The 13816-nt window shown below is 51.0% G+C and overlaps 1 protein-coding gene across 1 annotated transcript in view; it reads right to left on the bottom strand.

Annotated features, from left to right (window-relative positions):
- GCGR (glucagon receptor) overlaps positions 1–13500 on the bottom strand; it is a 46592-nt gene extending 33092 nt beyond the window's left edge. Inside the window, exon 1 of the mRNA XM_044420032.1 lies at positions 13440–13500. The gene's annotated coding sequence lies outside the window, so the exon portion shown is untranslated. The remainder of the gene's footprint in view (positions 1–13439) is intronic.
- Between the last annotated feature and the right edge of the window lie 316 nt (positions 13501–13816).

Here is a 13816-nt window from a genome sequence, read left to right as displayed (position 1 = left end):
ACAGCTTCACATTAACGGGGAGAGCCGGGGCTGCTGTTTTCAAGGAGGAGTGTGGAAGGGAGCCCTAACATGCACCCCTGTCCCCGCTACCAATAGAGAACTCAACAAGTGAGCCACTGAGAAACATGAAGGAATTGTGTGTCTGGGGAAGCCCAAGGTTTGTGAGAGAGAGAGAGAGTGTGTGTGTACACATTTACACACACTATATATAGCTAAGGGGCAACCTCAGTCTCCCCCAAAACCCAGATCAATGAACACTGAAGATACTCAGTAGTGCTGAATTGTGGAATGACAGTTAGAAAAGTGGATCATTAAAGCTTAATTTGATGATGGTTCTTCCAAGGGTTGCTCCACATGCTTAATGGCTTTAATAATGCCTTCCAATTGGGACCAATGTTAAGCTGGTGATATAGTTTTCCTATCCTGAGGGATCCTTCTGAAATATTACTACTGCACTGTCTATGAATCCTGTAGTAAGAGGCCACTGAACAACTTCACATTGGAGTTCTTTAAGAACTTTTCATTGAGCACCATCTGACCACAGAGACTTTAATTGAAATTACATTAAATGTACATTTACATTAGCCTTATGCCTAACAGGGCAGGATAAAAATCTAATAAATAAAATAAATAATAATCAATAAATTAACTTTCCAAAAATCCCTTATCACCTTTGCATGACGTAGTTCTTCAGATGAACTGACAGACAAGTGTGGCCGATGAGTGCACATCTCTCCTACGTGTTGAATGCCACAGCCCGGGGCAGCATTCTCAGACACTGATTATGTCTTTTATTCAGAAGATGAGCATAGACCCTGCATCACAGGGAATTATACTCTGGTTTTATATCACAAGAGCCTCTCAGTCTTACGCATGCTTATTCTGAAGTTCAGCAGCGCTTACTCAAAGGCAAGGCAGACTGAGAGTTGCACATTAGTCTCCTATTTCAGAGCAATCCACGGAAAGGAAGCCATTGTTGCAGAGAATTCAATGTTTTCATCTCAGCCCCACGCTGTGAACAAATGCCCCAGGCTTTTGCAGTAAGACCACATGAGTGGATTATGAATTCTGGGGTGAAATAATGAGAGCAGGAGGGCTTTTCTCCAGCCCTTTCACTTGAAGAAGGAGACAAGGAGAAGGAGAAGGGAAGGAGAAGGCTGTAAGAAATGTATTACTGAGCCTCAGAGAAGTTCTTGAGCCCAGTCAGAGATGGATGAGCTGCACTGCTGAGGATGCGACACAGCACATTTTCCCTTCACAAACAAGTATTGGAGTTACTCTGACTCTTGCGCGCTCTCTCTCTCTCTGTATGTATGTGTGTGTCTCTCTGTGTCTCTTTCTCTCCCTCACACCCACCCTCGACCTTGATTGCTCAAGAAAAAGGCTTTGGGGAAAGGAGGAAGGGGATGGGGGAGGCAGCCCTCTTGTTAAGAGACAAAAGGATTAGCCCCTAGTGCGCTAATGGCACACACTCCATGGCTGGCTTGGCACGAACCTTGGAGCTACAATCTGACACAGCAGGGGCTTCGATGCTTGGCAGGGGAGGGCATGTCTGAGGCAGGAACTGATGTGGCGCCAACCCGAGGCTTGCTCTGCCAATAACAACCCGTTTCCCATTTGGGATCAAATAGCTCCAGCCGGCCCTGGGGAACGCTCACATTAGATCAGTCACCTCCAGGCAGGCACCTTTGCCAGGTGTCCCAGCACTGCCATTGCTGCCCTTCCCCCACCTGCCTGCACAGCTCCGCCACTGCCTCTTAGTTTGCACCCTCATTACCCTCAGCTGCCCTAGTTGTCAGCTTTCACTGCGTGAAAATGAACAGAGTAAATCACAGTGAGGGCAGAAAAATGTCTGATTAGCTAGGACATCTCGGTGATGTCGCAAACAGGCATAATCCAATTTACCCAGTACTTTTCATGCATGCAGTGGTGAAATGGCTACGTTATCATTATCGTTGCCGTGGCTATTGTTTGAAACACTACTTATATATTGCTTGGTACCACAGGATCTCTGAGGGTCCCATCCAGCGTGCTGCAAAGCAGATGCACGTAAGCGTCCAAACTTGGAGGCCTGCATATATCCAATCCACAGAGAGAAGCACAGCAGTAGCACCTTCCACTGTTACATTTGGGGGACATTTGTGGGCACTTCAGAGGGACTGTCATTGACTATCAAGTTGGAGATTGCAATAGGCAACCTTAGAAAGCAGAAAATAAAAGAGGAAAAGCCCTGGCAAGCCAAGGCGGGCTCACAGTCATGGCAGGAAGAGGAGGTGAGGCAGCTTGAGCCCTGGTGCCCCCTGGGATACTGTGTGGAAGGGGAGGCTGGCGATGGTGGGGAGCAAGAACCCACAAGGGGCCCAACTGCCTGTATGCCATATTACAGCTTGGTCTGTGAACAATGAAATTCTCTTGACTTAGTGCCAGGCTGGCTTCGTGCAACATGAGACTCTAGTCAGTCAGTTATATATAAAACATTGCAGAAACAGTAAAATAGAGTGGGATAATTTCACAACAGGGAAAGCCTGAGTAAATAGCGACATCTTCAAGAAGTGTTTAAAGGTCACCACAGTTTTTGCCTCTTGGGCCACGTGTGGGAGACCATTCCAGCTACTGAGAAGGATGGCTCACGTGCCAGGATCTGTTTGAGCGTGTGGAGCGCTGCGGCAGTGCTGCCAATACACACACTCACACGTAAAAATTTACACTCTGGTAGTCATGGGACAACTATCAAAGGCCTCCTTTGGAAGGTCTTAGTGATCAGCTTGGTGTATCTAGGGAAAGACAGTTTGCCAAGTATCCTGAGCCTTTTTTTAGATACTTGTTTCTTAACTTGTTCCTTAAATGTCACATGACATTTGTTTAAATGAGGCCAGAGGAAAACCCTGTGCAACTTCATAAGAATTTTCATTGCAAATTAAATGACACTTACAGGCTCAATTTTACTGTTTAGGATCGTTCAGGCTCTTTGATCTCAAGAACTCATTTTCTTGGAGCACCCAAAACCACATCTGCGCCAGAAGGAAACCAGAAAGGGCACAGGGGGAGTTTTGAAAGAATGACTGACAAGCTACCACTGTTGTAAAATTATGATGACAAGAAGCTGCCTGGCCCTGGGAGGAAGGAAAATGAGGAACAACAAACTGGTAGCTGGGGGCTCCTGGGTGCAGGAGAGGGTAGCAATGGAAAAATGTAGTCTGGTGAAAGGGTGAATACATGTGAATGCAGTTTCCTAACCTGGGTAGGAGGCACAAGCCCCACCAGTGATGTTATCTGTTAGGACCACATGTCAGGTTGAATCCAGATCGGTCATTCTATCCACCACACCCAACCTGCAGCAGACTGGGAGGAAACAGGTGTGCAACGAGGAGAAGAGGGCATGGGAGTTCCATGGTAACCTTCTGCTGGCAAAAGGAGGGACCTGAATCCAAACCATCGATGGCACACTAGCAATTATGCTGGATGGAAATGAACTGGAAATTAATGTTTAAACAGAGGAGGCTGGGACTTCCAGTCTCCTGCTGACATCTGGGGTGCTGTCTTGCTTGCTCTTGATTTTATCCCACGTGATCTGAGGGGTTCTGAAGGATAAACCAAGCTGACAAGATGAAGGGGGGGTGCAAGAGAAGGGAAAGGCAGTGGCATGGAATGTCCTCTGCCCGTGATGGGTGGTAACTGGAAGATGAGGGCAGCTGATCTACTGGGTAAGGGTGCTCTGAGGAAAAGGCTAAGAAATAAAGAGTGGATATAAGGATGGGACTGAAACAGGTTTTTCTTGCAACCGAGTGAGACAAGAAATGTGAAACAGTGCACAGAAAAAAATGCATTCCAGACAGGGTTCCAAGTTTTCAGGCAGACCTAAAGCCTCATGCCAACAAACATAACTGAGCTGACCTTAACCCTAATTTGAAAGGAAACCATCCCAGAGTGCTTCCAGGCAAAGCATTCTTTCAAGCCCGTACCCAGCTTCACTCTCATAATTTTACACGGGTGCCAAACATGGTCATCCAAGTTGTGGGCTCTCCCTCGCTAGAGACGCTCAAAAAGTGTCTCAACAACCATCTGAGAGGGCTGGTTAACTGAGAGTCCTGTGCTGGGCAGGGGGCTGGACCCGATGGCCTTCTGGCCCCTTCCAACTCTGCTATTCTATGACTCTGTGATCTACTAGTAGCCATCCTCTGTCCCCTCCCCCACACTTCTTCCATCTTTGTTGTTTCCACAAAAAATCCATGGGAAGCAGGAGGTACACGATTTGCTGCATCATACCTTCTTGTCACATGCCCTGGGAGCCTTCCAACTGCTTATTTTTCCCTCTTCCAAACAAAATAATCCCACTTCCTTCTTTCCACCATGTCTAGCTCTGGTTACAGACATGTTGAAGAAGTGGAGGAGGAGGGAGAGGAAGCAACGAGTGTGTAGACTCTGGAATTGCAGAGGAGGAGGAGATCATACAGAAGAAGGTCGAGTGTGCCTCTGTGCATGGCACCTGCGCCGGGGATGTGAGTAGCCTTTCCCAAGGAATGACTCCTCTCCCACCCCCAAGTCCCTGTCTGTTGAGGCAAACCAGTTTGACTGCCTTACAGCACAGAAGCTCTTGGGCAGCATCCAGGATATGCCTTCTGTGAGAGGGAAGGGCTTTGCTCCTAGAAGGTCGGCTGATTTGGGGGACCCTCACAGCTCTGCCCATGCTGCAGTTTCTGGATTCTCTGTGTAGGATTGTCAGAAGGGCTGCTGTGGGAAGGAGGGGAGGAGGAAGCCCAGTTTCACCAGCACAGTTGATCCACCTTAAATATGGATCCAACCCCTTGTCTTCTCATCTCACAAGCTTGCCTTGAAGGCAAGATGGGTTGGTCGCAGATATCCCATGTTCCTTCCTGGGGTGTTGAAAGCAAGGCTCATCTGGTCTTGCGCCCACCACAACTCGCGCTTGGTGTTTTGCAAGGAGCCACCTACTCCAGGTCAGCTCTCTGGGCTTTTCTGGGCCCATCAGCCCAGGCTTGGGAGCAGGTGCAGCTCCCTGAAGAGCCGGCTGTGCCTTCCCATGGGGAGAACAGAGAACAGCAGGAGGAAGCCCGTTAGGACAATGGCAAACGCCTCGGCCAGCTCATTTACCAAGAGGAATCCTGTGCTGAGCACTGGCCCCAAGAGTACGCACTGCAGGAGGGGGTCCTGCTGGCATCTGGGTCACATTATTTCAGCCCGAATCTTTCACCTCCAACCCAGTCTCTTTTTGCTTTGCCTCTGCTACTCCCCAGCACCAGTGCCTGCTGGTGGGGCAGGGGGAGCTTGGCTACCCCACTGCCAAGGGAAGAAGGGGCCGGTGGGAGGAGGAGCGAGGCCCAGCTGCCGCCATCGCACTTCTGGGCAGGCAGCCGGTGCCTGCTCCTGCACTGGCTGAAGAAGCTGGGTGAGGAGGCTGCCGGTCTTTTTCAGAGCAGATGCACACACCGGCCGGGGGGCAAGGCCAGGGGCAATCCTCTGGCCTCCCGGCGCCAGTCCCTCTGCTGGGACGGGGCTGAGGGGTCTTGCACACCGCCATGTACAAGGGGTCAGAGGTGGGCCAGAGCCACAGTTGTTATCTGGAGGTGCTGGCAGCTTCCCAGCCTGCAAGGTCCCAGAGCGAGTAAGGCCTGTTCAAACACAACCCTTTGCCACTGCTCTGTTGACACAGCCCAACTTGGAACGGAGGCACAAAGGGCACCGTGGAGACGGGAGGCTGAGCACAAAGGCCCTCGCGCAGGGCCTCCCTTCGTGGTGTGGCCATGAAGCGGTGATGTGGCAATGGCTCAGCAGCACTCGCCCCCTGCGGCCCCCACGGGGAGGAGGGGCGGAAATCCAGTGTGCTCCGGGAGATCCTTTCCAGTATGCACTGGGGGCTCATGCTGGGCCGAGGTGGTGTAATGATTGGTTACCAAGTGCCCACCGGATGTGTTGGAATACAACACCTCTTAGCATGATGAGGGATTGTGGGAGATGTAGTTCAAACTAGCTGGAGGGCACCAGATTGCCCATCCCTGCGTGAGAGGGTTGGGCTAGGGCTGGTGAGATCTGGGTGCAAGGTGCTACGCAGCAAGGAGGCCACCTTGGTGAGCCAGGCACTGCCTCTCAGCCCAGCCGGCTGTGCAGGATACAAAGGGTGCCCATGTGTGCGCTACCACATATACCAGTGGTGGGGAAACACTCTCGGTGCAGTGAGCCAAATGAGCATCAGTCCGGCTGCTTGTTTGCAAGTCAGGTCGGGTTAGGGGCTGCCGCATGCCCCTGAGAGCACCTGGCCCCTGGTTGGAGTGCAGCTGCCGACACTTTGGCAGGGGACTAGCTGGGGAAGCCTCGCTGAGAATCCGTGTGGCATGATGATTATTCGTTTATTTCTTAGGTTTATACCCCACCTTTTTATTTTAAAGAACTCAGAGCCACTTACATCATTCTCTTTCCCCTGCTCTCAGTCTTATCCCCACCACAACAATCCTGTGAGGTGAGTTGGGCTGAGAGTCTGTGACTGGCCCAAAGTCACCCATGGCTAAGTGAGCTCTGGGGCTGAGCAGGGACTAGAACCAGATCTCCTGTATCCCAATGTTGTGCTCTTAACCAGGACACCACACTGACTCTCAGTGATGAGTTGATCAGAGTGTTGGACTAGGGAGCTGGGTCTAGCCCCCGCTCCACCATGAAGCTCAGTGGGTGACTTTGGGCCGGTCCTTCACAGGCTGTTGTGAAGATAAAAATGGAGTGGAGGAGACCTATTCAAGACACCTTGGGTTCCTTGCAAGAGGAAAAAAGCTGAGTTATAAATGCAATAGAGGAAGAGGAAGACAACGAAGCACCAAAGCCACCCTGACCGAATAAGTGGCTGAAGGAGCACTCCAGCCACCTCAGAGGGGCCCCTGCAGCTCTGTCGCACCCTTCCCAGGAGGAGAAGATGCAGAGTGGGTGAAGTCACCTCAGCTGGGGGAACTCAGCCCGTGCCGTGTCCTCCTCCATGGGCAAAGGTAACTTGTGGACCCGTTCCTGGCTTTGTGCAGCACGCACGGACTGTATAGGGATGGCACACAGTGCAGACACAGACTCACTCAGCACTGCCCGAGTCCCAAGCTGTCTGCATCTTTGCTGTTCCCCCAGTTCATGTTGGGGATAACACCAGGCGCTGTGCGCCCCTCACCAAGGCCTGCCCCTTGGGAGATTCCAAGGAAGCGCCACCATGGGCTACATAGGGAACCACCATGGGCCAGATTAGGCCTTCTTCAGCCCCCAGAGGGAAGGAGAGGATAGAAATGTTGCAAATAAATAAATGTTGGCATTCATCCATTTGTATTGCCCGCTAAAGCAGAATGCTTAACTTTTCCAGAAATGGCTAATTCTTAAATGCACAGATAAACACATTTACACTGATCCACAAGAGGGGGTCGCACGGGGGCCACAGGCTGTTCTGGCTCTGCCCCTCCGAGGGTGCAGAGAGAAGGACGGATTGACCACACCGTCCCTCCATTGTGAGGATAATGCTGACCTCACAAATCCTTCCCAGCTGCAAGAGAAACATCAAATGTTCCCTAGGCTTGTGAAGGAAGGAGCTGCCGCATCCATCGATTCTGATTCCCCTGACTTGTCCCTGGAGCTGGGGAGAAATATGCCAGCCCCATAACTAGCCTATGGAACGTCCCTGCCATGCCCTACAGACTTACAGGCACAGAACACATTTCCACCTGGGCTTATGTGACCCCTTCACAGCCAGCAAAGGAGACGAGCCAGCGGAGGTGCAGTCCAGTGCAGAGAGTAAAGCCCACCAAGCACAGTGGGACTTCCTTCCCAGCACACAGGCAATGGACGGCTGGTTTAGCGCTGAGGTTTGTTTTTGCCAGGCACTGCAGGCAACCTCCCCCAACCCAGAGCTATCCAGATATTTTGGACTACAGGGACCAGCATGCCTGAGTATGGACCGTGCTGGCTGGGGCTGATGACAGTGGAGTCAGGAAACGTCTGGAGGATGCCAGTTTGGGAAGGCTATTGTTGCAGAAGTTGAGTGTCGGATGCCATAACCTGAGGTCCAGTGCACACAACCTTGGATGTGTCCTCTGCGTGGCTGCAACAAATCTCTCTCCCCTCTTCTGAGCTTGCAGCAAAACAGCGATGCAATGGACTCGCTGTGCTCGCTGGTAACAAAATGAGAGTCTGCCATAGTATTGCAGACCAATTAGATGGCATTTCTGATGGCATGGTAGACTATCCAGACGTATTAAAAAATTGCTCATGTGATGGTACAAGCATAACAAGCGTTCAACTCAACATGGTTACAATTAGTTCCCCGAGACAGGGCTCTACGTATCACAGCTCCCACTTATTGCATTGTGTAGGGTTCTTTTACAGTGCTCCTTCTGGTTATTTCAAGAGTGCCTCTGAGCATGTACAGCCAAACAAGCATAGCCACCACTCCCAGTCCTCAGTGGTTAGGGGATAAGGCGTCCTGTCAGGCGTATTGCCAGCACAGAAGGGCACAATTCAGGAAAATTCCTTCTCACAACTCCCGGCATTCCCCAGCCAGCCATGCAAAGAGTCACAGGACTTGTTAATAATAATAATAGGCATAATAATGCATAGGATTGAACTTTAACAGTTTGGGTTCCAGGCATAAAATCTACAAAAGCTAATTTAGATTTTTGAGCTTGGAAATAATTGCTAGGATTCATTTCAGCTTCACAGCAGGCAAATCTAGCCAATACATTTCTCATCCAGATAATCTCAAATAAATAAATTCTTCAAGTAATTTGCATACACATTGAGGCTGCCCAAAACCAATAGAAAGGTCCCCCCCTTGTTTCCCCTCATTTTAGTGGCCATACAAGGGAGAGATTTGGGACAGGGGTGTTACAAAGTGTGGGAGGGGGAGACATAGCCCTTCTAATTGCAGGCTCCCTTGAAAATTGTCTTAGCATGACAGCCAGGCTGAGAAGGAAAACATGCAAGCACATGCATACGCACGCACACTTTCTGTTGGCACCACTGGACCCTCAGCACTCTGTGGAATAGATCCATGACACTAGAAAATAGATTGGTGGGTGGGACAGGTGGGCCTTGAGAATATGGCTTTTGGATTCAGCTGGACTCCGGCCATCACTTTAAAGTAAGTTCATTGGGCACCAGCAAAATTTAATACTTAAAAGGCTTGATCAGGCTCAGACTCTGCATCTATGGCAGACCCTTTGCTGGGGTTCATTGCAGGTGGGGCATGAGAAGACAGGATGATCCTGTCACCAGAGCTGCTGCAATGAGAGCTGAATTACTCCAGAAAAGGGATGGGAGATGCCACGATGCACCCCATCTTCCTCAAATGCATCCAGGCTCATTCATGACATGCACATCCTTTGCTGTGTTGGTAGCGCAAGGGAACTGATATGGATGTAGGTCCAAGCAATGGAGGGACTGATGAGATCTGCTCTAGGCCCAAGCAATGGGGGATCTATCTGGAGAGACTCATGCAGTGTTGTTGTTGCTGTTAGTTGCGAAGTCGTGTCCGACCCATCGCGACCCCATGGACAACATTCCTCCAGGCCTTCCTGTCCTCCACCATCCCCCGGAGTCCACACCGACTGCTTCAGTGACTCCATCTAGCCACCTCATCCTCTGCCGTTCCCTTCTTGTGCCATCTATTGTTCCCAGCATTAGGCTCTTCTCCAGGGAGTCCTTCCTTCTCATTAGGTGGCCAAAGTATTTGAGTTTCATCTTCAGCATCTGGCCTTCTAAAGAGCAGTCAGGGTTGATCTCCTCTAGGACTGACTGGATTGATCGCCTTGCACTCCAAGGGACTTGCAAGAGTCTCCTCCAGTACCACAATTCAAAGGCCTCAATCCTTCGGCACTCAGCCTTCCTTATGGTCTAGCTTTCACAGCCTTTCATGCAACTGGGAAAACCATAGCCTTGACTATACGCACTTTTGCTGGCAGGGTGATGTCTCTGATTTTTAGTGTGCTGTCTAGATTGGCCATAGCTTTCCTCCCCAGGAGCAAGCGCCTTTTAATTTCTCGGCTGCAGTCCCCGTCTGCGGTGATCTTGGAGCCCAGGAAAATGCACTAAACATGAAGGGATGGGAGGCTGTCTGCTACATTAAGGCTCAATAATCCAACAAGCGGGAGCTAATTATAATTGTTCACTGGGGGAGGTGGGCAGAAGACAACTTTGCAAAAGATTTAGGCTACAAGGCAGGGTTGCGATTATTTAGATTGGAAAAGGAGTTTTGTGCCTGGAAATCTTCAATACCACAATTACTCTATGTAGCATGGAATCTGTCTATATTGTGGAATATTACAACTTATCTCCATTTCTGAGAATCCCAACTTAACTGGAAAGAGGACAAACACCTCTGTGTCTAGTTCTCGCCATTTAAAAATGTTCAAACATGTAGAGACAATCCTCTATGAAAGCTTAGAGATTAGAAGTGATCTATGGGTGAATCCCAGTAGTCAGAGTTTTAAATATTTGCATTCTGTAATTTTCTACCCCTTCACATAAATTTATTTATTTATTAGATTTATGTCCCAACCTATTAGCCAAAAAGGGCCATCTGCTCTTCAAGCCCTTTATATCCAATGGCACCAAATGCTCCTGCCACCAAATTTTTAAAACACCTGAAGAAGCAGCATTCCCTATCAAATTAAAATCAGACATTGGTCAGTTCTTTTCATAATGCTGAAACATATTCATTTATTTATACAATCCTTGTAGACTGACATTGAAAAAATTAGCTGTAAAAGTGCAAAAATTAAGAATGTACTACAAAAGAAGGATTTTCCACAAGTTCTGCTTTCTGGAAGGATACAGATGGATAGAAACAAAGTATTCAGAATGTGCCCCGTGAATGCCCAGAATAGGCCCAGAATGGGCTGAAGGGGCTGAAGCCGGAATTATACAGTAAAATCAAGAAATTCCTGCAAAGTTGAGCTGAAGCTCCATTTTATATCACAGATGCAAAAGGTTAATTAGAGAGACTGTTCTGCTCAAAGGCAGCTTTTCTAAGAATTTGCTGTGAGGAACCGAAATGTCATCACACTCAAACAAGAGAAGCAGAGCCCAGCAAAAATGTAGGACTGTTAGCTAACCCCCGCTCTTGTTCTGAACCACTTTATAAGGATCAGAGGTCAGAACTAACTCAGGAAGCCAACAGGAAAAGATTTCTGCTTTTCATACACAGATCAAGAGGTTGGTGTTACTGCTCCGTGCCTCTTTTGCTTTTCATAATCTCCTGCCTTGTTGATCACAGCAAGAGGAGGGGCAGCTCGTATCACCAAAGTCAGAGTCACACGGGCAACAGATCTGTTCTCACCAGCAAGAGAGCCAGTGTAGAACAGTGAACCCACCTTATCAGCAAGACAAAACCAAAGGCCAGACTGGGCTGGGACTTTTATATTGGCATATGGGAGTTATCCTGCCTCAGTGAGTGCCAGAGCTTACTGTGTGTTGCTGCGGACAGCTTTAGGGAGTTTTGCATGAGATGGTGCATTTATAGGAATAATATTGACAGTAAGACCAGCCAAGATAGGGTGAACTCTAAACCAACACATTCCGAAATACCCAACTTCAGATAGACCAGAACTGCATTTGCATAATACAGGTCATTTTTAACACCTCCAGTCTGAACACCAGCAGCCACATACAAAAGAAGATATCCAGCTTGTCCTTCCTAACTTCCCAGAGGGAGCACTGCAGAATTATACCACAGGTTCGCACAACAAGGGCTTGCGTGTTGAGCATTTGGGAGAGAATGGGTAAGAAGAATGCTGTCTGCAGACAGGCAGGCACAGTCCCTCGTCTTGCTCCTTTCTTGACTCCACTTTAGTGAAGGGGGTTATAGGCACAGTTAATCATGGTGCCTGAACTTTGTGCACTTCCAAATCCGTTTCTTCCTTTGGCAATGTAGCAATTTAACCAAGGATTTCATATGGCTGTTTTGTGACTTTGAAACCATCTGTCATTAACACACACACTGCTGGGCATCAGATCCTCCTATATTATAGGAGTAGATACTGATTGCATCATTTCTGTACCTTCATAATTATTTCCGTTGATTGTTAACTTTGGCTTTCTCCAGAGGCACCTTTAGGCTACAGGTCATCTCCTTTTCCAAACTGTGTTTGCCCAGGCACTGGGCATACGAGCTCTGCCACCTTCTCAGCTGCACACATAGCAGATTGCCATTAGTATTAATTAGGTTCAAGTCCTGCCAGGTATTAGGTGACTGACTGCGTGGCCAGGTTGCTGCCATAGGTTGGGGGCAGGAGACAGAGCACGGCCCGACGCAGTGGCACTGCAGGGATGCACTGCAGGGCAGCAAAGCGACAGCCAGCAAAGTGGAGAGCAAACAGGCAGGAGGCATCGGGCTAGGAGTGGAACAGGCTGGAGCGGAACTGCAGGAAGTGGACTGTAGTCCGTGACAGGTCCGATAGCTTTTAAGGTGCCACAAGGTTCCCTGTGGTTTCTACCGCTATCGTGACTGCTACCCCTCCGGAAAATAGTTCTACCTAGGCAAAGGTGCCTCCTGAGCGAGGTTCCTGGCGCTATCGACCAGAAGGCACCTTGCAACAATGCCGGTGCTCTCCACGCCCCGCACACGCAATAAAATCCGTGAATGAGGCCGGGTGACGGCGGCATAAAAACCTCGTCTGGAAGTAAGTCCCCTGAAGCACAACCCCCCCCCCCCCCGTGGCTCTGCGTGTGCTCTATAACCCTGCCAGAGAGTATTTGTGGATGAGCGGGCAGGTCCACGTAATGAATACATATAATCACTTATGTGCTGCCTTTCCCACATCACCAGCAACAGCGGAAGCGCGAACGGGATTCCCGCGCCTCGTCCTAGGGAACGGGCAGGGCTGCCGGGGCGCGCACGGGACGGGAACCAAGGCGCGCCGCGTCCGCTCCTTCGCGGGCTAGCAGGGCACGCGTCCGAAGCTGCCCGTGAGGAACGTGTACTCGGCGTCAGACTAAGATTGCGGGTTCAGAGGCCCCGCGGCTTCCTTCTAGGACTGCTGTTGCAGAAGCCGCTGGGTTCATTCGCCAACCCCTCGCCCCGCACGAACACGCGTCCCGTGCGGGACAACGCGGGCTGCATCCGCTATTTGGCGAGCTTCATTCCCGAGAATTTCCTCTCGGGGGAGTGAATGCGGGCTACAAGCCTCAGGCACCCAATTATGTCTCTGCCCGAGGATGGGGCGGATCGGGGCCCCTGGCGCTCGGCTCCCCGAGAGCGCAGCGAGGACCCGACCTGAGGGGGCGGCGGGCGCGAAGGCAGAGGCAGTGGCGCGTCCCGATTCATTCCCTCCAGGAGCCATCGATTCACGGGCAGCGCACAGGTCGGGCTCCAGCAGGACCCCTCGCCCCCACGCCTTTCGCGCGCCTCCGGCTCTCGCAGCCCCCCTTCCTCGCAAGCACGCCCCGCCGCGCCTCGCCTCGCGGACCTACCTGGCTGGCGTCGGCTCCGCGCCCCGGCCGGGTGCCTCGGCTGGCAGCGGGCGCGGGAAGAAGAGGGCGCCCTCCCTGGGAAGAGCCGCTCAGTCCCGCCGCCGCCCGCGCTCTGTGGCTCGCCTGCAAACTTTTGCCGGAGCCGCTCGCTGGCTCGCTCGCTCTCCCACCGGCTCGAGGGGAGGGACCGACACGAATTGCATGGGGGCTCGAGGGCGGGCGGGCGGGCGGGAGGCAGGGAGGGGCGCCCAAGAGAGGACGGGGCCGCGGGGCGCTCCCCCGCGCGGCAGGAGCGGACACGCCGCCGGGGGACCCCCCGATGCTCCCCACGCGAGGCAAACTGCTCCGCGGGGCCCTTCCCCTCGCGAGCTCT

This window comes from Varanus komodoensis, unplaced genomic scaffold (genome assembly GCF_004798865.1).
Source record: "Varanus komodoensis strain SLA01 unplaced genomic scaffold, ASM479886v1 scaffold11, whole genome shotgun sequence".
In the NCBI taxonomy this organism is placed as follows: Eukaryota; Metazoa; Chordata; class Lepidosauria; order Squamata; family Varanidae; genus Varanus; species Varanus komodoensis.
This window is presented reverse-complemented; position numbering and strand designations above follow the sequence as displayed.